General features: G+C 41.6%; 1 long non-coding RNA gene across 1 annotated transcript in view; it reads left to right on the top strand.

Moving 5' to 3' along the window:
- Window positions 1-23030, top strand: part of LOC131401618 (uncharacterized) — a 37913-nt gene extending 14883 nt beyond the window's left edge. Inside the window, exons 2-3 of the long non-coding RNA XR_009217799.1 lie at window positions 15099-15212; window positions 22918-23030. This is a non-coding gene — a long non-coding RNA (uncharacterized LOC131401618). The remainder of the gene's footprint in view (window positions 1-15098; window positions 15213-22917) is intronic.
- Window positions 23031-23034: the final 4 nt, after the last annotated feature.

The raw sequence follows: 23034 nt of genomic DNA, 5'->3' as shown, positions 1-23034 counted from the left end.
GGATTTGCATTTGCTTCTGGCAGGTGCCTGGGGCAGAAGTGATCCTGGGTCCCTTTCATCCAGGTTGAAGAATTGATACAGTGTGAAGCCAGGCCTTGGTCCCTTTGAGGGCCAGACTCAGTTTCACCGTTATCCACAGGAAGCAGCCCTTTGAAGTTCCAGTTCAAAGTGTGGGTGATTTATTAAGTTTCCCCTTCGTTGGTAGACCTGGACTTCAGTTTTTATTCTCCCACTCTGTGGGATTGCCTGGAGCTCCACTCAGCTTCTCAGACTCTCAGCTGCCTTTTCTGGAATTGGCACATGCCCTTCAAAGAAAAATTGCCCCAGATGTTAGGCTTATCTCTCTGAATTTCCTTTTTTTCTAGGTTTTGATCCTGTAATTCATCACTGCCTTATCTCTCTAAGCTATCAAAGAGATATTTTTTATACTTTTTTTTGTTCTTAGTGCAAGGATTGGCCTGCATTACCTAGGATGCCTTTACAAGAAGCAGAAGTCCTTGTCATGTGCTCTTTTTAAAATGAATTTTATTATTGAAGTATAGCCTACATACTAGTGAACAAATCATGAGTGTACTGCTCCATTAATTATCACAGAGTGAACACAGCTGGTAACCCCCACCCAGTCAAGAAATAGTATCAGCACCCTGAAGCCTACCTGGTGTCTCTTCTTCCCTTCTCCCTCATAGTCGCTTCCACTTGGCTGCTGCTTCCTTTCTGAAGGCCGGGGAAACCAGATATCGTTTGGCCACTTTCAGTTTTAGTTATGAAATGCATAGCTTTGACAAAGTCATTTCTAATTTAGTTTTTCTTTTACCTTTTAAATCTATTGGTGGAACAGTTTTCTCCCCTTCCATTTCATCTTTCTTTCCTTGTGATGAGCCCTCCCAAGTCTTTTAACAATTTGTCCTTTTAAATTATACACAGTACTTTCTTATTTTATTATGTGTGGTTACTAGAAAGCCTTCCAAACTCATAACCGTCTGCTGACATGGAGAATATGTGATTTCAGAATATTATGTTTTGTACACATTTATGAAAAATTATCCAGAATATGAACCTGTTCCCTTTTATTTCTCCTATCAGGCTAGCCCTGTCCCTAATTCCCTTTCTTTAACTAGAGATGATCACAAGAAACAAATCAGGAACTTAGTGATTTGTTTGGAATGTTCTCTTTCTCTTTCCCTGCTCTAGACCACAGGAAGACTGGCAGAGCCATGACCTTTTTGTGATTATAGTCTTGGATCTCCTTTTGACCAGTATCATCTTTTGACTAATTAAATTTGACTTCAAAGTTCTAGTTTACTATCTTCATCAGATTGATTTTTTCAGCTAAAGCACCTGGTACAGTGACTGGCACATGTTGGCATTTGATAGTTAATGGTAATCTGATAGTGTGGTTCTGGAAGTCAAGATGCAGGGACATACATGACATATAAAGGGAATGGCCAACCTCTTTTTTTTTTTTTAAGTCAGAAATGAACTTGGCTTCTGTCTCTCCTACTCTGACTCTTAGCAATTTGATAAATTTAATTTCTAGCATCAATGAATCAGAATCCTGACAAAATGGACAGTTTGTTTTATTTAGCCCTTTTCACTGAGAAGTGTTGGGTATGATGCACCGTAAGTAGAGCTTGTGCTTAGCATCAGTACATGAGGTCACCAGCGAGGCTCCAGAACTCTGCGAGTTCAACCAGGAAATCATCATCCAATTGGGTGTGATCAGAAGTTTTCCTAAAACCTGAGATACCTTCCAGAAACAAGATAATCAGGGCGGAAAATTGATCATAAAGGAAAATCGTAGACCAGGGAGCTGTAAGAGGCTCTCTGAAGCAAGGATGTGTGAGCAGCTGGAAAAGGGTCAGCCTGCAGCTGGGGAAAGGGAAGGCGAGAGGCAGAATTGAGCAATTATGTACTGGGTAGTACTGTTCTGCGGAGAAGGGTGCTGAGTCCGGGGTGGACAACTTGGGAAATGTCCTCTGGAGTGGGACAGTGGTGTTTTACCACACTTCACTGTGGCCTAACTGAAATCTTTAATCTTTTGTTAGAGTTAGGCTTAAGGTTGTTATATAAACTTGATATGCTAATGTTTATAATAATGGTAATAATTTCGATCATCTTTGAGTGCTTACTGTGTACCCGATGCTGTGCCAGCTGCTTTACATACATTATCTCATCTGCTGCCGCAGCCCTATGCAGTGGAGGTGTCGTTACCTGCGCTTTACTGATAAAGAGACCTGGAATCTTTTCTGGGCCTATGTCTGGTGAGAGGAGTTCTCCTGCACTCAGGAGGGGCAGGTGGGCCAGGCTGGCTTTCCTAGTTTTATGGCTCCAGAGCTCCCTCTTCTGTTGTTCTCCCAGAATGTTTGTATGTGGCCTCTTACTTTCTTAGATCCCTTGGCTCTTTTCCCCTCCTCCACTTGAAATGGAAAGATTCTTCCTCTGCCGTTATTGTCCCAGTTAAGTTCAATTTAGAGTTCACTCCCAGCAGCTTCTCCTCAGTGCAGAGCTCTGCTGAAAGGGCACTTAGACTGGTAAGGTTCTGGAGTGGTAGGGCCCGGATTGCTCCTGCACCTACCGCAGTCCCTCTGTTCTAACCCTTGAAATGGACCTGCAGCCCCCTTCCAGATGGGCTGCCCTTCTCACCTCAGCCTGCCAGTGAGTACCGCTTGACGATGTGGAGGTTCTTGCATTCTCAGGAACGTCATTCATACTTTTGCTGTCCCTCCACTTCCTTCTGTACAATTGCAGATATAATGGGGGTTTAGTTGCTATCAGTAGTTTGTTCCACTCACTCATATTTTGTCACATAATTTTGTCATAGATATTATGCATGGATTTTTGCTTTGCTCTCCTAGTTGTTCTATCTTTTTTTTATATTTATATAAGGGAATTCAGGGAGATTTTTAAAAATAAAGGCTGTGCTGCCACTGTTTTCCTAGAATCCCTCTTATCATTTGATGTTTAAGTGAGTTACAACATTTTTGGGGAGATGTCTCAATGAAGTGTTAAGAGGCCCTATCCCAGCACTCCGGGAGCCAAATAAGAGATGTAGAGGGAGGGGAGGGAGGAGGCGATTGGGGAGAGGGAGAAAGGGAGGGCAGGGGGAAAGAGAGACTAGGGAGGCTGATGAGAGAATATAGCAGGCCTGCATCTCTGCTAGGGAGGGAACCAGCAGGCCACATTCCACGAGGGCTGCAGAAAAATTAGACCTCTTTCAATACAAATTTGAGATCTAAAAGTAGTTTATTCTGAGTGGAACAAGTTTACCTATGGTTTCAAAAGTTGGAGAGGAGACTCTAGGGGTCAAGTCTTGGTTGTTTAAGATTCAAATAAGGTAGGAGAGACTGGAATATGGCCAGGTTTCCAAGAAAGTGGGGCTAACAACAAACAAGCCTCAGGGAGAGGCCGTGTGTCAGTGTTGCAGTCAGCAGGCCCAGCTGAGCCTGAATTTAGTCCAGCCCAGGCTCCAGATGTGAGTGTAGAAGCCTCCAGATAATTCCAGTCACCTGTGTTCCACATCACCCCGTGATATTCAGACTGAGGTCCCTGACATTGCAGAGCAGAGACAAGCCACCTGCCCTGTGCCCTGTCCAAATTCCTGACCCGCAGAAGCCATGAGCATAACAAAAAGTTGTCGATTGTTGTTTTACACCACTAAATTCAGGTTAGCTATTACAAGCAATAGAAAACCAGAATAGCCATGGTGATTGGTTTGGCTGATGAAAGGAGATTAGCCATTCCAGATTTTAAGAGAGGAATGGCTGGAGCACAGGCCTGGAGACAGACCAGCATGGCCCATGTCTAGGGAACTGTTGGTCACTCCAGCTGAAGGAGTGGCTCATGTGGCAGAGTATAGCACCACTGCAGGCCAGGGGAACACATTCAGGGGCTACAGGGGTCTTTTTCTTATCCCTCCACACCCAGCACATGAACAGCCCCTCGATCCTGCTTTGTGCTGGCCCAGCCACACCAAGAGCAAAGATTCTGCTGTTACTGGTATTTATAAAAAGGAGACATGGTAGGGGAGCAGAGTGACAGGGGTAGGATCGTCATTTTAAGATACCTCCCTTAAATTCTTTTCAATGAAATGTAAATTTGAATTATGGAAAAGCCATCCATCAGAGTTCTTTTTTCAAACTTGGCTTTCTGGCCTTGTTGAACATTTACCTATTAATTATCTTGATATACCAGGCTACAAATAACGGGAACACTGTCTCGAACTGCCTTAAACAATAAACACATTTTTGTTTATTTCTGAAAGTCCGGGAGTAAAGCAGGCCCTGGGATTGGTTGATACTGCCCTTCACTTTTGTCATCAAAGACCCAGGTCCTTTCCGTTTCCCTGCTCTGTCATCCTCAGTGCTGACCTCATCCTTAGGCCAGGAACAAGATGGTGGCAGCGGTGTTCTTATGGACTGAGTTGTGTCCCTGCAGAATTCGTATGTTGAAGCCTGAACCCCCAATGTGATGGTATTTGGAGATGGGCCCTTAGTGGGTAATTAAGGTTAGATGAGGTTATGAGGGTCAGGCCCTCGTGATGGGATTAGTGCCCTTATGAGAAGAGACCTGAGAGAGCTCTCCTCCTCTCTCTGCCCTGTGAGGACACAACAAGAAGGCAGCCGTCTGCAAGCTAGGAAGTGGGCCCTCACCAGGAACCAAGCCAGCCAGCACCTTGATCTTAGACTTGATCAGTTCCTTATGGCTCATCTTCCCTTTTATTCTCTTAAACTTATATTTCTCACCTTTTGAAGAGCAGTTGTTGAGCTATTGGTGATAGGCTTCTAGAAAAACGAAACTTATTTTAAGCTGGGATTTGATAAGGAACATTTGAGCTTGATAACTGAGTGGGAAAGCTTCCATTCAGTGAGGGCTTTTGTGAGGGAATCTGTGCAGATAGGCCAAGCAGATAAGAAAAACTCAAAAAGCAATAAGTGAGACCTTGATATGTTTTCTTGTGCTTTTGTACTGAATCTCACTATTTTGAGTCCCAGTTAGGAGACTTACAGTATTACTTTAACCTACAAGAGAGATGTGAGGAGCTCTTCTGAACACCTTGTGTTTAATGGCCTTCAACTAGTTGTCTAACTTTTTTCTATTTTCCTTTGTCAGTGTAAATTCATTTTAATTTGCTTGTCATTTTTGTGGACTGGAAGTGTGTTTGAATCTGCTGCTTAAAACAATGCTAGATTCGTTTTCTTTAGTGCAGTGATTCTCAGATATATTCCAGTAGAATTCTCCTGCTATTGAGTCAAGTGGTCTTTTCCAATTTTTAGGAAAATAAATCTTTGTAATTTTGAGAACTTCCTCAAAATTATTTTAATAAAACTTTGGTTACCTGCTATAGCTTGCCTACTGGAAGAGAAAATGAATGAGAGTACCAAATGAATAATAATGAAAAATGTGAAATCAGCTGATCCTGTTAGGTTTGATAGATTGGTTTTTCATCATGGGTATTTGTGTTAGTGGTTTGATTTTTATATTGTATACATATATTCATTGTCCGCTAGTAAAAATGTGCCTAATTTGTGTGATGAAATGACGTATATCAGTACTTCATGATATTTTACAGAAAGTTCTAAGAATTCCAGGTGTTCTGCCACCTTAAACATTGAAAAGCACTACTTTCTAGGATAATTGAATCCCTAAAAGAATTTCCAGTGCTGGGTCTGGGATTGATGGTGCTTGCTGATCAGATGTTATATATTACATGGATGTATGCTGGACATGGTTGTTTTGGAGCATTATTACATCTGTAATCATGGGCACAGCTGAAACTGGTTTCTGCTGTTTTGAAAGGTGTACTTACCTGGAATTGGGAATGTGCTTGTCTTACATCCCCTGAACTTCCACACTGACGAGAAGCCTTTTCACCTGGCTCCCAGGGTCTACCCAGGAGGGCATTATTTCCTAGCTTGCATCCCGCCTGCCTTTCCTCCCGGTTAATCCCCTTTATTCATTCATAATGATGGTTTGTTATCATTCACTTTCTTGTTTCTTTTGGCTTCCTTTTAGCAGCTTCTTAGGTGAATGAGCATTTGAATAATAAATTGATTCAGCTTCTTCATTTTAATACAGTATTGGCCCTCTGAAGGAGCCAGCAGAAAACCAGCACAATTTTGTCAGTAATTCTGTCTTTGATTTCTACCATACTCACGTAGCAGGAGGCAATCGTTAATAGCCAAGTGTTCAGTCTCCTTCCTGCTGGTGCCCTCCCAGGGTGCTGCCACTCCCATCTCATTGTCATCATGGAGGTGGGCCCCGAACAATGAACAATGAGTCAGAACCCAGGGAGGGACCTGCCCTACAGGTCTGAGCTCTCCCTCAGTGGAGGGTGACTGCCCTAGACCCCATTCCCATTCATCAGAGTTAATTGGCTTCTAAGGAGACTCACTTATCCCAGAGAAGTGACATACTAACTTATTTCAGAGTCTGAACATTGCCTGAGCCCTCAGTAAGCCCATCCACCATCCCATCATGCCTTCTGATTTGCCTTCTCCCTGGATCCCCTCACGTAGCATAATCTTTGCCAGCCCAGTCTGGTCCTCCTTGTCTCTTCTCTTACAGATGCACGTACACCTGCACATGCACATACACACATGTGGAGACAGATGGAGAGCCGTGTAACAGCAAAAGTCTGGTGTTTTGTTTTATGATCCTCTGTTAGTCCTTAAGCTCCAGCAAAGATGATTCTACCCTGAAAATATCAGATGCCCTTTTACAAAAAGCGCCCTCTAGAGTTTAATTATAGAACCAATTATGATAATGTCTAATAAAAAATTTATTATGTTCATAGTATTCTTTAAATTTAGTCAAAATACAAGGCCTGATTGTATTACATTTCTGAAAGGTGTCGGGGGAAGAGGGGGAATCTCCCTCTGCCCTTTTCCTTAAGGTTCTTATGGCTGACCAAATAACAAGACAGGTTAGCAGGAGAAAATAATACCAAGTTTAATAACATGTATACATGGGAGAAAGCAGGGACACTGCGTTTCTCAACACAGTAGCAGAGATTCTCGTCTTAAATACCATGTCCAACCAAAGACAAGGAGGATGTTGGGGGCGGGGGTGTTAGTTACAGGAGATTATCACTAAAGCACTGTAAACAAGAGTAAGGCTTATTATGCAGTTTTAAGGCCTCACCTTCTACATTGATAAGTCTCTAGAAATGAGGTCATCCCCTCTCTTCCCAATACAGAGAGGGAGATACCTTTACAAATGGAGACTTCCCTTGTAAATGATTGTCTGGTAACCCCTCGCAGGGCCATCTAGAGCATGTGGCCAGAGAGACAGAACTTCCGATAAGATGGGCTTGTTGGTGCCTTTTCTATTGTAACCTCTATCCTACATTATCTTTATAGCAGTCATGATAATAACTCCTTCCTGAAACAGATCTTTTGTTTTAAATTCTTTAGGCAGTTTGGGAGGGGCAACTCAAATATTCTTCCTGAGTTCTCTGAGTCCTTATTGTCTTCAGCTCGAAATAATCTGCATACCAGAGTGGTGCTTCCTGGGGTAGCTTGCCCTGAGCACCATCAAAGGCATAAAGTTGTATGATAAGACATTTACCCTCCATGTTCTTTTTTGCAGCAGATATTTAAAGCCAGGTCACTTTAGGTGACTGGCTCCATAAATCTGTTGTGTGCACCTCAGATTGGAGGGTGCAGCCAGCACCCTAATGACAACACCCCTCTGGCGACACATCTGTGCTGATTTAAAGGAAATCCAGGGAGCAAGAGTAAATGTTTCCAGTGTTCACCTTCCCAGCAAAGAGGATTTTTATCAACTCAGGTGTTAAGTTTGGGATCCACAGACCTATCAAAGAGCAAATTAAGAACACATCCATTTCAGGGCCAGCCCCGTGGCTTGGCGGTTAAGTGCTCACGCTCCGCTGCTGGTGGCCTGGGTTCGGATCCCCGGCGCGCACCGACGCACCGCTTCTCTGGCCATGCTGAGGCCGTGTCCCACGTACAGCAACTAGAGGGATGTGCATCTATGACATGCAACTATCTACTGGGGCTTTGGGGTAAAAAATAAATAGTAAAAAAAAAAAAAGAACACATCCGTTTCATAAAGGAACCATCCTTTATGCAGCCATCGCTAATGACTCGGCTGCTAAAATCTCATTATGGGTTCAGGCTGGTTATCTCTGTTTAAGGGTAGAGGGAAACACCCTATTATAAATTCTCTCAGGCCTCCCAGCACCTCATTAAGCAACTTAAAAAACAAAAAAAGGAAAGGTGATATGGGAGAAGGAGTAGTTCTGAAAATTAAAATGGAACAGAATGATGTTTTGAAGCCAAAGAGGGGGAAAAGGCAAGGGTTTTGCTTGTGAGGCCTCTGCTACAATAAAGAGGACCTTAACGCAGACAGACCGTACCCTACAAAATGCAGCCCATAATTCAAGCTGTCAGCTTAATCACGCTGTTTCCAGGTATGGAGAAGGAGCCCTTGTTTCCTGGGTCCAGAGAGAGAGCCTTGTTTGCTGACCCCTAGCTGCAGCCTGCCGCTGCAGACCGCCCCGCTCTGTTGGCCTTTGTGTTGCTGTCCCCTCCTTCCCTCATTTTTGGCATTGTGTTCCCTTCAAGTGGCCCCCTGGAAGGGACCACCCAGGGGGCTGCACAATGGGGACCAAGGGAGCCACCAAAACATAGGTTTTGTAAGACAGCCCGTTAAAAGAAAAATACTCTTTAACTATGTATGTGTTTGTCCTTTCTACAACTGTTTTGTGTGGCAAACAAAACCCCGTATACAGACTTCTCTGTGGCCGCACATACAGCTGTTCCAGCCATTGGGTGTCAGGCTTGAGATAGTTCCTCCCAGTTTATTTTCCCAGGGCACTAATTCTTGATGTGGTTTATATTTACATGTTTGGATTTATGGTCAGGAAACTTGATATCAGAGTAAACAAATTGCACTGGCTTTATGAAACTATTTTATCAATAGTCTTCAGAATTGGTGGCATTACTCTTGGGTGAAACTTGTCTGTAATGCTACTTAACAAAAGCTAGCAGCCGGAATTCAGTTCTCAATAGCCATTTACACCTCTGTAAAAGGATTAGCTCTCGCCAGTTGTTACACTGTTTAAATCTTAATTTGCATCTTTATGGAGGTAGGGCTTCTACAGACGTCTCTGGTTCTCTGATGTATTTGTGTACCTGTGGGTGGGTGGTCACTGGAGGTTTTTTCTTATTGGTGAAGGTGCTAAATTGCTTCAGGATGACCAGTAAGCTACACAAATTGAATTAGCATATCAGGGTTTGACTGACAACAGCCCACTTTGGTTCGTTAGTTATATTTTGTAGCAGTTGTGGTCTTTGAGTGTTGGGTGCATGAATGCATTCTGTTACTTCTATTTAGACTTAACAATTCTCATGGGTCTTAGGAGGATTTTAAATGTTGTTGATTGTAATCAACAAATTTCCTTGGGAATTAAATGTGAAAAACAGAACCAGAACATGATCAAGTGATGGTTTTATTTATTTATTTTTTTAATAGAGATAAAATATGCAACTAAGACTTTATTTATTTATTTATTTATTTATTTATTTATTGGTGAGGAAGATTGTTCCTGAGCTAACATCTGTGCCAGTCTTCCTCTATGTTGTATGTGGGATGCCACCACAGCATGGCTTGATGAGCGGTGTGTAGGTCCGTACCTGGGATCAGAACCTGAGAACCCTGGGCTGCCGAAGCAGAGCGCTCCAACTTAACTACTATGCCACCGGGCCAGCCCCAAAGTGATGGTTTTAAAAGTAATCTTTTCTATCCAGGCCATGTGTTCTTAGTTTAAAGATCAAAACCTTCTTCTGTTTTGGAAGGAGGGTAGGGTCAAACCCATGAGAAGGAAGAAGTTGAGTGTGCAGGCCAGTGTTCTGCAGGCACTGGAATGGGAAGCAAAGGCCGGTCGTGTTGCCCTTTGCCCACCGTTCTGTATATGGGCTGTTCCTAAACCCCACACTCAGAACTACAGACCACCTCTGCAGATGATGCCTTTTTGTCGTTGCTCATTTAGCAATACAATTTCCTTCCCCAAAACGTTGTTCTGGATGTGACCAACTGTGGTGCTTTATTATTCTTCAGTCTCATTAAAAATACAGTAAATGTATTTTATAAAACTTTTTAAAAGTAACATTATATTATGTAAATTATGAAGTAAACTCATTACTAGTTATGGGCAGTGATTACCACACCATTTTGAGACTGTTGTTCCCTAGAGAAAATAAAACCTGAAAGTCATGCCTTTAGTGCTGCAACTGAAACATGTCCACTCTGATAGAACACCCACGGGAATGTGTGGAAGTTACCTGGTGGGGTTAAGGAAAAGTTTATTTTCTACAGCCCTCATACAGGGTCATTTTTGCCAAAAAGTAATTCTCAGTTTGCAGTACTGAAAGGAAAAGCATGGCACTTTTTCTCTCTTCCTTGCTTCCAAAAAAAATTGTACCTTCCTTTGAGTGTTCCCATTAGCCTGGAGTGGAGTTGTTTTCTTTTAAATTATCTCTTAAATTCTGTGTGACTGAAAGATGAAAATGAAGCTAGAAAGCAATTACTTTAAATTTGGCCAAAAATATTTATTTATTATCTGCCTGCACTGTTGGGTAAAATAAAATATACCTCTTTAAAGTGCCTTTTGTGCTTCTAGAGATTACTTGTCATCCATCACGTTTGTCCACTTGCTGGAGTTCACAGAGACAAACTGATGGTAAGGCCCAGTGTGTTAGTGCCAGGCCCGTCTACATATTCCCCAGGAAGGACTGGGCATGGGCTGGTCAGACTGATGCCCCTCCAGTTGGAATTATTTTGATGGGAATGCAAATAGAAGACATGAAAGAAATTGAGGTCTTGAATTCTAGGATAGTGTTTTTTATAACACATAGTCTTTAATCTTTAGCTCCATAGTGTTTGAATTCTTTAATAGAGATTTTTTCAGCAAAGGACTGATGAATATTTTGTAAGCTAAAGTCAGGTATCACGTGGAGAAATAACTACTAGAAACCCTAAGCACAGACCAACTTGTCTTTTAGCCAGAGAAGGTTCTGAGTTAATCGAGAGTAGACCATAAGCTCTGTGCAGACAGTACTTGTGGCCGTCTTATTGATCACTCGTTGCCAAGCCATGGACGCCATGGAAGCCCTGGACTGGTCTAACAGCAACCATATAAAAACATACTGTAAAAATAGGTGTCATGGATTTCTCTAATCTAGGTTTAAATCTTGGCCTGTCATTCAACTCGTGGTGTTAAGTATGTCTTCAGTATTGTGCTGAGTGCGACATGAAACTTCAAGTAAGATAAAAATTCAGAAGTCCAATTGTTGTTCTCAACAAGCTTTTGGTCTTGTTGAGAAGACTAGACAGACATGACATAACTAGAGAACAGTACAATGTAGGATGTTGTCTGTATTGTGCTAAAGGAATTCAGGGATAAGAAAGATCCCTGTGAATGAGGTAGTCAGAGAAGCTCCTAGACAAGTATGAGAAGAGCTAGTCTAAGTAAGCCTGATATTTGGATTGATCAGATTGGAAAAGAACAAAGGTTATCTGGCATCTGTCCTGACTGGACAATCAGGTATTATTTAGCACTGGCATACCGTGGTGGGGTGGGGGGTGGGCATACAGGCAACAAAGGGTGCATTGTCTGTAGAGCATTTATAAACAGTAATAAAACCACTAAAACTGTTTTCTCTTATCACCATTCCTAAGAATGGCGGAGATAAAATACTCCTCCCTGGAGGGAGGCTGCTCCCACCCGAACACCCTGCCTATACCCCACTGTGGTACCCCAGCATTGGTGAGCATCTGCTAACTTCCGCCATTGTACCAGCATTTCAGAGGAGGTGCAAAAACATCAAGCCCTGGTCCTTGCTCAGGGTCTACCACCTGGGGTGGGAGGTGAGACTAGAGGCAGTCTAAGCTGGAGACCCCAAGCCTGCAGACCAGCTCTGTTTGTCCAGCATAGTATTTAACCTCCTTTTGAATTAGCTGCCAGATTTTTAAATTTGAGAGATGTCACGTAAAAATAAAACTAGCAATTGTGAATTTCCAGCTTCTCTTGAAAACTAGGAAGATCGACGTCACTGAGACACATTCCGCTGCGGGAGCTGAGAGTGACTGGCCCTTTGAGTGAGGCACACACCCCAGTTTTTCGCGAGCCCACCCCACCAGCTGTGGGCGTTGACTTCCCCCCAGCTGAGCCGTGAATGACTGTTCTCCCTCTCTGCCACCCCCACCACTGCTCTCCCACTTACACACTCTTCCCCTGCCATCTAGAGCACAAGTTCAGTCTCCTGGCTGTGGTCTGGGTCTCGTGTCTGTCCCCTCACCAACTGCATCTGTGCACGGCTGCCAGGCTAACCCTCTCAAAAACACTGCTTTCAAGAAACCAGCCATAGCTCAGAAATCCGCAAGATTTATTACTATTTTCTCACCCGAGTTTCATATTGAATTTTATTTCCCATTACTATCTTATCACCACAAACAGCAACCCCCACCTGGCCAGACTTGTGTCCTTGCTGGTCCCGACACCCCTCCTACCCTGGCATTTCCTCACATCTTTGCCTGTGCCACCCCTTAGCTTAAAGGGTCATCTCCCCTTCTGTCTAAATCTTGCCCAGCTGAAGTTCCTCCTCCATAGTCAAGCCCTTGTGATGCCAAGGAGCTCTCTGTCTCTCTACTGCCTCACAACTCCTGATTGCCTTCCCAGTGATTATGTGCTCTCCTTTACTGCTCTGAAATTGGCTTACCTCCGATGGGCCTGTCTTCCTTTTCTTAAGGGCAGGTGTTATTTTGTGAATTGAGTGGTGACGAGATAAAGCCTTCCAGGAAGAATTAGGACCCAGATTTTGCCAAAGGAAAAGGAAGTATTATAGGTACTATAAGTCATATAGGCCAGGACTCTGGAAGGTTTTTTGTTTGTTTGTTTTTTAATTTATTTTTTAAATTATTTTATTGAGGTCATATTGGCATATAACATTGTATAAATTTCAGGTATACAATATCATATATCAGTTTCTGTATAGATTGCTTTGTGTTCACCACCAATAGTCTAGTTTTTATCTGTGACCATACATATGTGCCCCTTTACTCCTTTCACTTTCCGCCTACTCCCTTCCTCTCTGGTAACCACTAATCTGTTCTCCTTATCCACGTGTTTATCTTCCACATATGAGTGAAATCATACGGTGTTTATCTTTCTCTGTCTGGCTTATTTTGCCTGGTGTAATACCCTCAAGGTCCATCTATTTTGTCACAAATGGCATGATTTTGTCTTTTTTATGGCTGAGTAGTATTCCACTGTATCTATATACCATGTCTTCTTTATCCATTCATCCGTTGATGGGCACTTGGGTTGCTTCCATGTCTTGGCTGTTGTGAATATTGCTGTGATGAACGTAGGGATGCATAAATCTCTTTGAATTGTTGCTTTCATGTTTTTGGATGAACACTCAGTAGTGGGATATCTGGATCATATGGTATTTCTATTTTTAATTTTATAAGAAATCTCCATACTGTTTTCCATAGTGGCTGCACCAGTTTGCATTTGCACCAGTTATGTATGAGGGTTCCCTTTTCTCCACATCCTCTCCAATATTTGTTATTTCTTGTCTTGTTAATTACAGCCATTCTGATGGATGTAAGGTGAAATCGCATTGTAGTTTTGATTTGCATTTCCCTGATAATTAGTGATGTTGAACATCTTGTCATATGCCTGTTGGCCATTCATGAACAAAATGAAAAAACAACCCACCAACTAGGAGAAAATATTTGCAAATCATATATCCAACAGAGGGTTAATTTCCGAAATATATAAAGAACTCATACAACTCAACAACAAAAAACAAAACAACCCCATCAAAAAATGGAAGGTTTTTGGCAGCAGAGCTCAGAGGTGAAGGATCCAACACAGGATGTAGCCCAGAGGGACTAAGAATCTTAGGCTTAGAGTTTAGACAAGAGCTTGAGACACGGCAAGGAACTGGAGTGCCCATAGGGTGGCCTAGGGTCCAGAATAGGGCTTGAATGAGAGGTGGGGGGGTGGGGGGGGTGGACATGACACGACATTTATATTTCTTGCCCAGGATAAAAGCCTGCTTCAGAGTCAGGGTGCCTGAGCCTACACTTGTCACTCGCCCTCTAACAGACAAACAGAGCACATCTCTTTCATCCTTTTGATATTAGGCACATGGCCATCAAATGGATCCAGTAACTTAACCCACTGTTGTACTAACTACAAGTTAGTAAGACGTTGCTAATTAACACATTGCTTTACAAGTTGCTTCATTTTCTTTTTGGAGTACATGTTGAATATTCCCAACTACGTATGTCATCAGCTTCTTTAAAGTAGAAATACTGTTTTGTCTTTGATATCTTCTCCTATAGCTTTTTAGAATCATGCTTTCCCCCAAATGGACATGTTTTTAAAGGAAGTTTCTAACCAGTCTCTTTGGAAGCTACTATGATACCGTGACAGACCTAACCTAAAACAGTGGCCAAATTGTTAGACTAGACCAGTCCCCCAGTAGACTGGAAATAGATAATGAAGGCTAAATCCCTCTTTCCCTCCCTTCCTCTTCTTACTAAAAATAAAGAAAATTGTATTGCAGTGGGATCTGAATGGAGAAATAATAGTCATTTTTCTGCGTTCAGAAATAGAGGACGTAACCAATATCCAGCCAGCAGTTTTCGATTTCTTAGCAGTGACGATTTAAGTAAATTTCACATGAGTTGTGGAGATCTAACTTTGTTATGATTGACAATAGAAAATTAGCCTTTTCTGCCGTTAAGATTATCTAGCATTCCTATCAGTCAGGTGGAATGTGGAATGAGATGGCACAGCTGTCGATTTGAAGGTCATTAAAGTCTTCAAAGGGTTAAAAGTTACTTCCACTGATGGATTTAAAACTGCCACATACACACAAACAAGGTTTTCAAAATGCCCCATTTTACATCTTTGTCGAGAGATAGTCTAGTTGCTGCATTTTTGTGTCTAGATTATATTACAGATATATTTCAATAAACCACGAAGAACCTCCGTAGATTCTAGAAGCTGGGCCATCTGTGCTTAAATAAACATCTCATGCAGCACCTGTTTTATTTTATAGGCTCTATAATCACAGTGACATTCTGAAAGAAGACCTTGAAGCCTGTGGAACAGCTGTCCTTCACCAGCCTCCGAGACTCTTACCTGGAGGTGGCAGCCATGAAAAGCAAGTCAGGTATTATTGGGATGAAATTGCTGCTGTGGAAGGATGGCCATTCTTGTTCCCAGATGCTTCCAAATGAAAACAAAACACTAGTCCACACGGTCACCACTGGGATAGACACTTGTAGTTGTCAGTTTAACTGTTTTATGGACTTGACCATTTACTTCTTTGTAAATGTATTTGTTTCTAATTGTTAATTGGATATATCCACTCAATCCCTACTCATAACAATGTTTTAAGGGCTTACTTGGGGGGAGGGAGCACAGGTAGCCTTCATCTGGTATATTAGCATACCTTCGTGAACAACCCAGGATATAATCTAGTCTAGCCACCACCCTAGAGGGATGTCATTGGCAAGTCCAAACCCCAGATGGATTCCTCAATTTCCAAGGTCATGCTGGTGATACAGGCCCCCAATCTAGAAGATACAGGCCCCCAATCTGCAAGTATGGTCTCTGGACCAGCAGCATCAACAAGACCTGGGAACACGTTTTCCCCGCCCAGGCCTCACTGAATCAGGAATCTGGGGGTAAGACCCAGCCACCTGGGTTTTAATGAGCCCTTAAGGGAACTACCCTCCCTCAGGTTTGAGAGCCACCACTTCAAGGATATCCCTTAAAGGCCATAAAGCTAGGATGAGAGAGAGAGGGGGTTAATTATTTGCAGGGTAGTTGGCCATGTGAACCATGATTCTTGTACATCCTTCCTGAGTCAATCAGAAATCTGTTCTGTACCCTCTACCCACCTTTTAGGTAGTGTGGGTTTCTTTTCATGGCCCCAGAAGCTTTGTGGCATCTGAGCGACTTATTGAGGTCATAGAATTACATATGTGTAATTTGTGTAATGGTTTGTCCAGTGTTGGCACCTGGTCGGTGCCTAATTCATGTTGCATAATTGTTGCCAGTGACCTAACTCTGATTTTTATTTTGGGGACTGACTATATTTCCTTTTATTAAAATATATCCCCACTATTTACTAGCAGAGAACAAATTATTTCTCGAGCATGGTCAGCAGATGAGTGTCTGTGAAAGCCCACCTGAAAGGACCTTGTTTCGCTGAGAGTGAGAGGGGCTTTGGGTCTGGTTATCTTATATCTAACATCATTTTCTCTACCTTCAGTGTGCCACATAGGCTGTTTTATGTTAATGATTTTCTTCAGAGTAGAATTCAGCATAAATCCCACGAAAGCGTGAGAAGTCAAGATGATGGTTTCTAAAAGGACCTTGGCACAAGAAGACTTGGCCAATCATATGTTCCATTTAACAGAGCACAAGATGAGGTTCACAAGTCCTGAAAGTGTATACATTACCTTCTGCATCTGTACTAGTGATCTCCAAACTGTGGAAAATGCTGGAAATGACCTTCCTGGTCAGTAACTTTTCAACCTGAAGCAGTAAAGGGCAATGCAAGAAAATCCTTTTTCCTGTTTTTTGTTCTTTTTTTTTTTTGTGAGGAAGATCAGCCCTGAGCTAACATTCATGCCAATCCTCCTCTTTTTGCTGAGGAAGACCAGCTCTGAGCTAACATCTATTGCCAATCCTCCTCCGTTTTTTCCCCAAAGCCCCAGTAGATAGTTGTATTTCATAGTTGCACATCCTTCTAGTTGCTGTGTGTGGTACGCAGCCTCAGCATGGCCGTTCAAGCGGTACGTCAGTGGGCGCCGGGATCCGAACCTGGGCCGCCAGTAGCGGAGCGCGCGCACTTAACTGCTAACCCACGGGGCCGGCTCCCCCTCTTTCCTGTTGTTTTATCATGCAAGATAAAAAACAGCAGTCTTAAATACTCCTTTACAAGGCGGTGGAAGAAGCTGTCTGGGGCGGAGTCTTTCTGCACTCTGTAGGTCATTTGGTGATTATGTGTTGTGAGGCTCTGTAACCAGGCCCCTGTTTCTTTCTCACTGCTTTTTGTATCTGTTGATATACTATTTTGCATAAACCACAGTTGTGGTATGTGGCATAGAAAGCATATATGCATTTATAATTCTCTGTGCAAACTGACTTGTTAGACTAAATGATTCATTGTGTGACTCTCTCAACCTACGCTGCCAAACTGTGATTGTGGGTGATGAGATAAAATATCTACATCTACTAGACTAGACATTTGTATAGTTTCTCAACATGCATAATAGAGCATTGATTTCCATTATGAAAGGTTGCATTTTGCATGACTGTTGGTCTACAGTTATGTATAAATCAGCTTTCCCTAAGAAATGATCCTTCTTTATGACCAACACAAATTTTAAAATTAATATCTGGAGGCTGCAAGACTGCTTCTTTACCACAATCATTTTTTTAAGCCAGATAAAGAAGTCAGGAATGATTACTAATGTCAGTGTTATGTTCTGTTACGATTAGGATTGCCCTTTTATGCCCCATTGTGTGTTGTGACTGGGGGTGCTGTTTAATGCACACTGATTGTCACTGGTTCACTGTCTAGCCTTGGAAAAAGTGCCAAGTGTTTATATGACCTTTGAGAGATAAGCAGTCAGGTCTTTAAATACAGATTCTTTCTAAAGAGTTTTATTTATTTATTTATTTTTGCTGAAGAAGATTAGCCCTGAGCTAACATCTGTTGCCAGTCTTCCTCTTTTTTTGCTTGAGGAAGTTTAGCCCTGAGCTAACATCTGTGCTAATCCTCCTCTATCTTGTATGTGGGTCACTGCCACAGCATGGCTGATGAGTGAGTGGTGTGGATTCACACCTGGGATCCGAACCCGTGAAGCAGGGCTGCCAAAGTGGAGCACGCCAAACTCAACCACTAGGTCACCAGGCCAGCCCCTCTAACAAGTTTTAATCATGGCATCGGGCTCCTTGCTGCTCTTCTTGCTCTAGCCACCCTCTGTGCCCCTCAGCACCCAGGAATTATTGTTGGACACTCCCCTAAGTGATATATTCCCATCTGCTTTGAGATCTCCCCTGGACCAAAGCAGTCAACTGGTCAACTTGATAAACTATTTCAGAAACACAGATTTGGAGAGAATGATCTACTTTTGTTCCTTAATTGTTAATGACACTGATGTCATTAGAATTCTAAGCCAGGCAGAGTAGGAAGGCTCTAATGGGTTATGAACTCCTTAAAGCCTGTTGAAGAGAACTGTGTTTGGTGTGGCGGCAGCCCTGCTTGTGCCCCTGACCCAACCATGGCTGTCGAGGTCTATCTCTTTACTATAATCTCATCTGCAAAATGGGGTACCTGCCCCACAGCGTACTCTAAAAGATAGTGAGAAGACTTCTGAATTCCTGCTCACAAAGTGAAGCATCTTAAAAGGAAAAAGAACAAAACCGTTCCTATCATCATTATTGATTTTTGTTATATCAGGGATTAAGTGTTCAAAGACCTTCATATGAAAGGTTTACTGTTATTAGGTGGAAGACCAAGTTGTTATTTTAGACAATCGTGAATTATTAAAATATAATTCATGTCATTTGGGGTAATTGATAAAAAATTTGTTCATTATTGCCTTCTGGAAAACATATTTTAACATAAAAATGATTACTTAAGTAATTTTATCTTATATGAAATCCATATTGAGAGTACTCATTATTTTATTTTTTTTCCAGGTGCAACTAATTAATTGTCTCTTGTTAGTGGCTACTTTCAGATACAGTTGCCCAATTGTGCTCTCAAACTCATGCTGAAAAATTGAGTCAGCTTTATATTATTTGGATTACAGTATGTAAAAACCTCTTTATTTTATTCTGCCTATTATGTTCAGAATAAAATTCAGGGTACTTACTATTTTGTCTGCATTTAAAACTTTGGTCAAGTTACCAATCTGTTGTAAATCAGTTGTAATTAGGAAATGTTGGTACATTTACTTAAATTGCAGTTTTCTGATTGGAAGCCATTCCAAGTGTATGAAGTTAATTATAGACTGTTTAAAGTCTATTCTTTTATTATCTTTTTAATTAAAGGAGTATATAATTTAGCTGACATTGAACTTTGTTTTTTCTCTGTGGCATTGATGTTATAAATTTTCCAATGTAAAGTAGACGAAAGAGAAAAAAAAAACTCCTTTAAATCCTTTGTACCTTGGGCCGGCCCAGTGGCACAAGCGGTTAAGTGCTCGCGCTCCTCTGTGGCAGCCCGGGGTTCGCTGGCCCGGATCCCAGGTGCACACCAGCGCACCGCTTGTCAGGCCATGCTGTGGCGGTGTCCCATATAAAGTAGAGGAAGATGGGCACAGATGTTAGCTGAGGGCCAGTCTTCCTCAGCAAAAAAGAGGAGGATTGGCATTGGATGTTAGCTCAGGGCTGGTCTTCCTCACACACACACACAAAATCCTTTGTACCACTTTGCAAATTTTCTGATTTGGTGTGTTTATGTAGAAACATGGGCAAGACTCCATGCAAGGAGAGCCATGGCTGTTGTACTCCTCACCCAATTTGTCCTGAAATCAATCTGCATGAAAGCCTGGTTTTGTGCTGTAAGTGTTGGCTTAACTGTTCAGAAGTCACAGAGTCTAGATGCTGTACCTCCTTCCATAGCTCATTTGCTATTTGACCCCATGCAAGTCAATTAATGGGTTTTGTCCTTTTGTGAGGTATGTATAATAATTATAGGAAACCTTAGCTAGTTCTTTCATACCAGAGCCCAAAGGATGGTTACAGTTGGTGGGGACATTAGTAGCCTCTTGCCTTGGCTTTGCCTCTGCAGAAGTCACGTGTATCAGTCACCAGCGAGACGGTCTCTGATAATTCAGTCCATCCCAACTACTTGAACTAACTTAATTCACCCTACTTCAACTTGTTTCCAGGTTTAACTCAACCTAAGTAAACATCTTTTCAGACCAGAAGCACAATTGATTTACTCATTATGAGAAATGAAACGGCTGAATGGACTAGAATTTGCTGGTAGCCTGTGATTGCATTTTCCCGGTAGGGAAATCTCTTGTGAAACCAAATGTAGAAAAAGGTTGCTTCATTTACATAGAAACAGAACAAAGGAATTGGGTGCATTATGACATTGGTGAGGTCTAGACAGAACCAAGAAAGGCAAGTTGCTGAAGGGGCTTTCTACCAAACCAGCCAGAAACCTTAGAATCATTCTGGGAAGTTTTTAAATAAGTTCAAGGATTCCGATGACCCATCCCACTTTATTCAACTCTTGGGAAAAACTAGAGTTAGGTCAGGCAAAGATTATAACAATTAAGATTTATTAAAGAAGGTTCTGAATTGTACCTAGACTTACTTTTTTTCCAAATATTTTCTTATGAAAATTTCCAAACATACAGAAAAGTAAAAGGAACTGTGTAATGAGCATCCATATACCCACCACCCAGATTCTACCATTGACATTTGATTGCACTCCCATATGTGTGTCTCTTCATATTTCCATCCATCCATCAGTCACAATCTCTTATTTTTATGCATTTCCAAGTAAGTTGCAGACATTAGTATACTGTTTTTTAACTTTTTACTTTGAAATTTTTAAAACATTCACAAAAGCCGCTATAATAACATAATGAAGTCCCATGTACCCCTCACCCAGATCCACCAGTTGTCAACATTTTGCTAGTCTTGTTTTATCTTTCCCTCATCCACACTTTTTTCTTTGAGTAGTTTAAAAGAGACAACATATTTTACTTATAAATACTCACAAATACTTATATCTCTAACATATAAGGATGTAATACATTACCATTTACCAAGATTCTTTACTTTATCTGATACCTATTTCTTGTGAGTTTGTCTTGATTATCTCAAAAAAGTCATTTTACATTTGCTTTGTTTGTATCAGGATCGAAATGCTATCACCTGTAAACTGCTGGTTCAATCCAGATACATGATGATACTCCAGCCCAGTTATTTTGGCAAGACAATGTCATAGGTGGTGCTTGTACTTCGTTTTTTTTTTTTTTTTTTTTGTGAGGAAGATCAGCGCTGAGCTAACATCCGATGCCAGTCCTCCTCTTTTTTTTTTTTTTGCTGAGGAAGATTGGCCTTGAGCTAACATCCATGCCCATCTTCCTCTACTTTATACGGGATGCCGCCACAGCATGGCTTGACAAGCGGTGCGTTGGTGCACGCCCGGGATCCGAACCTGCGAACCCCAGGCCACCAAAGCGGAGTGCGTGCACTTAACTACTGCGCCACCAGGCTGCCCCAGTGCTTGTACTTCTTATTACACCCCCCTCAGGCCGCATGTGATGTCTGGTTGTCATGTTGTTAGGAACACTGGTCTGTGGGTTTGAACATTGATAGACTGATGCTTCAGTATAAAATTTACTGTTATGCATTTTCCACAAAATTATGATCATTTCCTAGATGCATTCATTAATTTGGACTTACAAAATGGTGACTTTTCTAATTTGTTAATTTCTTCTGCATTTATTAGTTGGAAGAACTTTTCCCATCAACTACTTGTTAATTGTGAAATGCATTTTTTGACCACAAAGGCAGGATAAATGCTTGATTCTCTCCCTTTACTTACCAATTTTCAGAATATCAAGTTGTTTCCCTAGCAGCCTCCAAAGGTTTGTTTATTTGTTTATATTTTTAATTTTGGTGAAACACACATGACATAAAATTTACCATCTTAACCATTTTTGAGTGTACAGCTCAGTAGTGTTAAGTACATTCACATTGTTCTGCAACAGATCTCTAGAACTTTTTCGTCTTACAAAACTGAAACTCATATCCATTAAATAGCTCTCCATTTCTCCCTCTCCCAGCACCTAGCATCACCATTCTGCTTTCTGTTTCTGTGAATGTGACTGCTCTAGGTGTCTTATGTAAGTGGAATCATGCAGTCTTTGTCTTTTTGTGACTGGCTTATTGTACTTAGCATAGTGTCCTTAAGATTCATCCATGTTGTAGAATGTGACAGGATTTCCTTCCTTTTTGAGGCTGAATCCAAAGATTTTTTATTATTTTTAAAACTTTTTATTATTTATTTTTTAAATGAACTTGTAGATTTTTATATATTTGCTGTGTTTAAGTCCATTGCACTCATTGTTCTTTTTGGTGCTCAAATTGTCCCGTCCTTGGCCAGCAGGAACCCTTTCAAGATGGCCTCTGAGGCCTTTTGACATGACTCAGTGGTCTTTGATAGCTTCCGTACTTTCTGGTATGACAAGGTTTTCCAGGCTCGTCTTGTACATTTCCTGCCCCAGAACTAGAACAGGGCATTTCCCTAAGGGAACCTGGTTCCTTTTAGTATCTAAATACCGTAGTCTAGGCAGCAATATAGGCTTCCCTTTAACTCTTTCCTAATAATACCTTAATTTTTAAAAAATTTCATAGTAAGTATATAACAGGAATCAACTGTTGTTGAGATGGAAATGTGATCTGTTTCTCTTAACTACACTTAAGAGGAGGGTGACTATCTGTGCAGTGATTTGAAACCATGGCCGCGCATTAGAATCGCTCTGTGAGCCTTAAAAAATCCCAATGGCTGGACCACACCTCAGGCCAATTTTACTAGACTCTGTAGGGGTGGCATTAGGCACCTGGATTTTGCAAACCTCCCCAGGTAGTTCCAGTATGCAGCCAAAGTTGAGAATGCTCATCTAGCAATGAAATCATAACCAAAATAAAATTAAAAAAGAAATACCAAGACTCTGGAAATTCCCTTAGTCCAGAATATATTAGGTTCTAGACTTTTCTGGATGAACTATCTTCTACCAACTTGATTAAGGGGCCTTTGAAAATATGGGAATCTCATAAGTAACCCAATACTACAAATTTCTAATGTGTCTCCTATTTCTGTGTTATAGATCTGAACAAGCGTCAGCCTCAGGCTTGTTGAGGGCACAGTTGGGTCAGCACATGGCCACCTTGAAAGAACGTGATAATTCTATCACAGAAGAGGTAGCTAAGAAGTCTGAAGTTTT

This window comes from Diceros bicornis (genome assembly GCF_020826845.1).
Source record: "Diceros bicornis minor isolate mBicDic1 chromosome 12 unlocalized genomic scaffold, mDicBic1.mat.cur SUPER_12_unloc_1, whole genome shotgun sequence".
NCBI classification, from domain to species: domain Eukaryota; kingdom Metazoa; phylum Chordata; class Mammalia; order Perissodactyla; family Rhinocerotidae; genus Diceros; species Diceros bicornis.
This window is presented reverse-complemented; position numbering and strand designations above follow the sequence as displayed.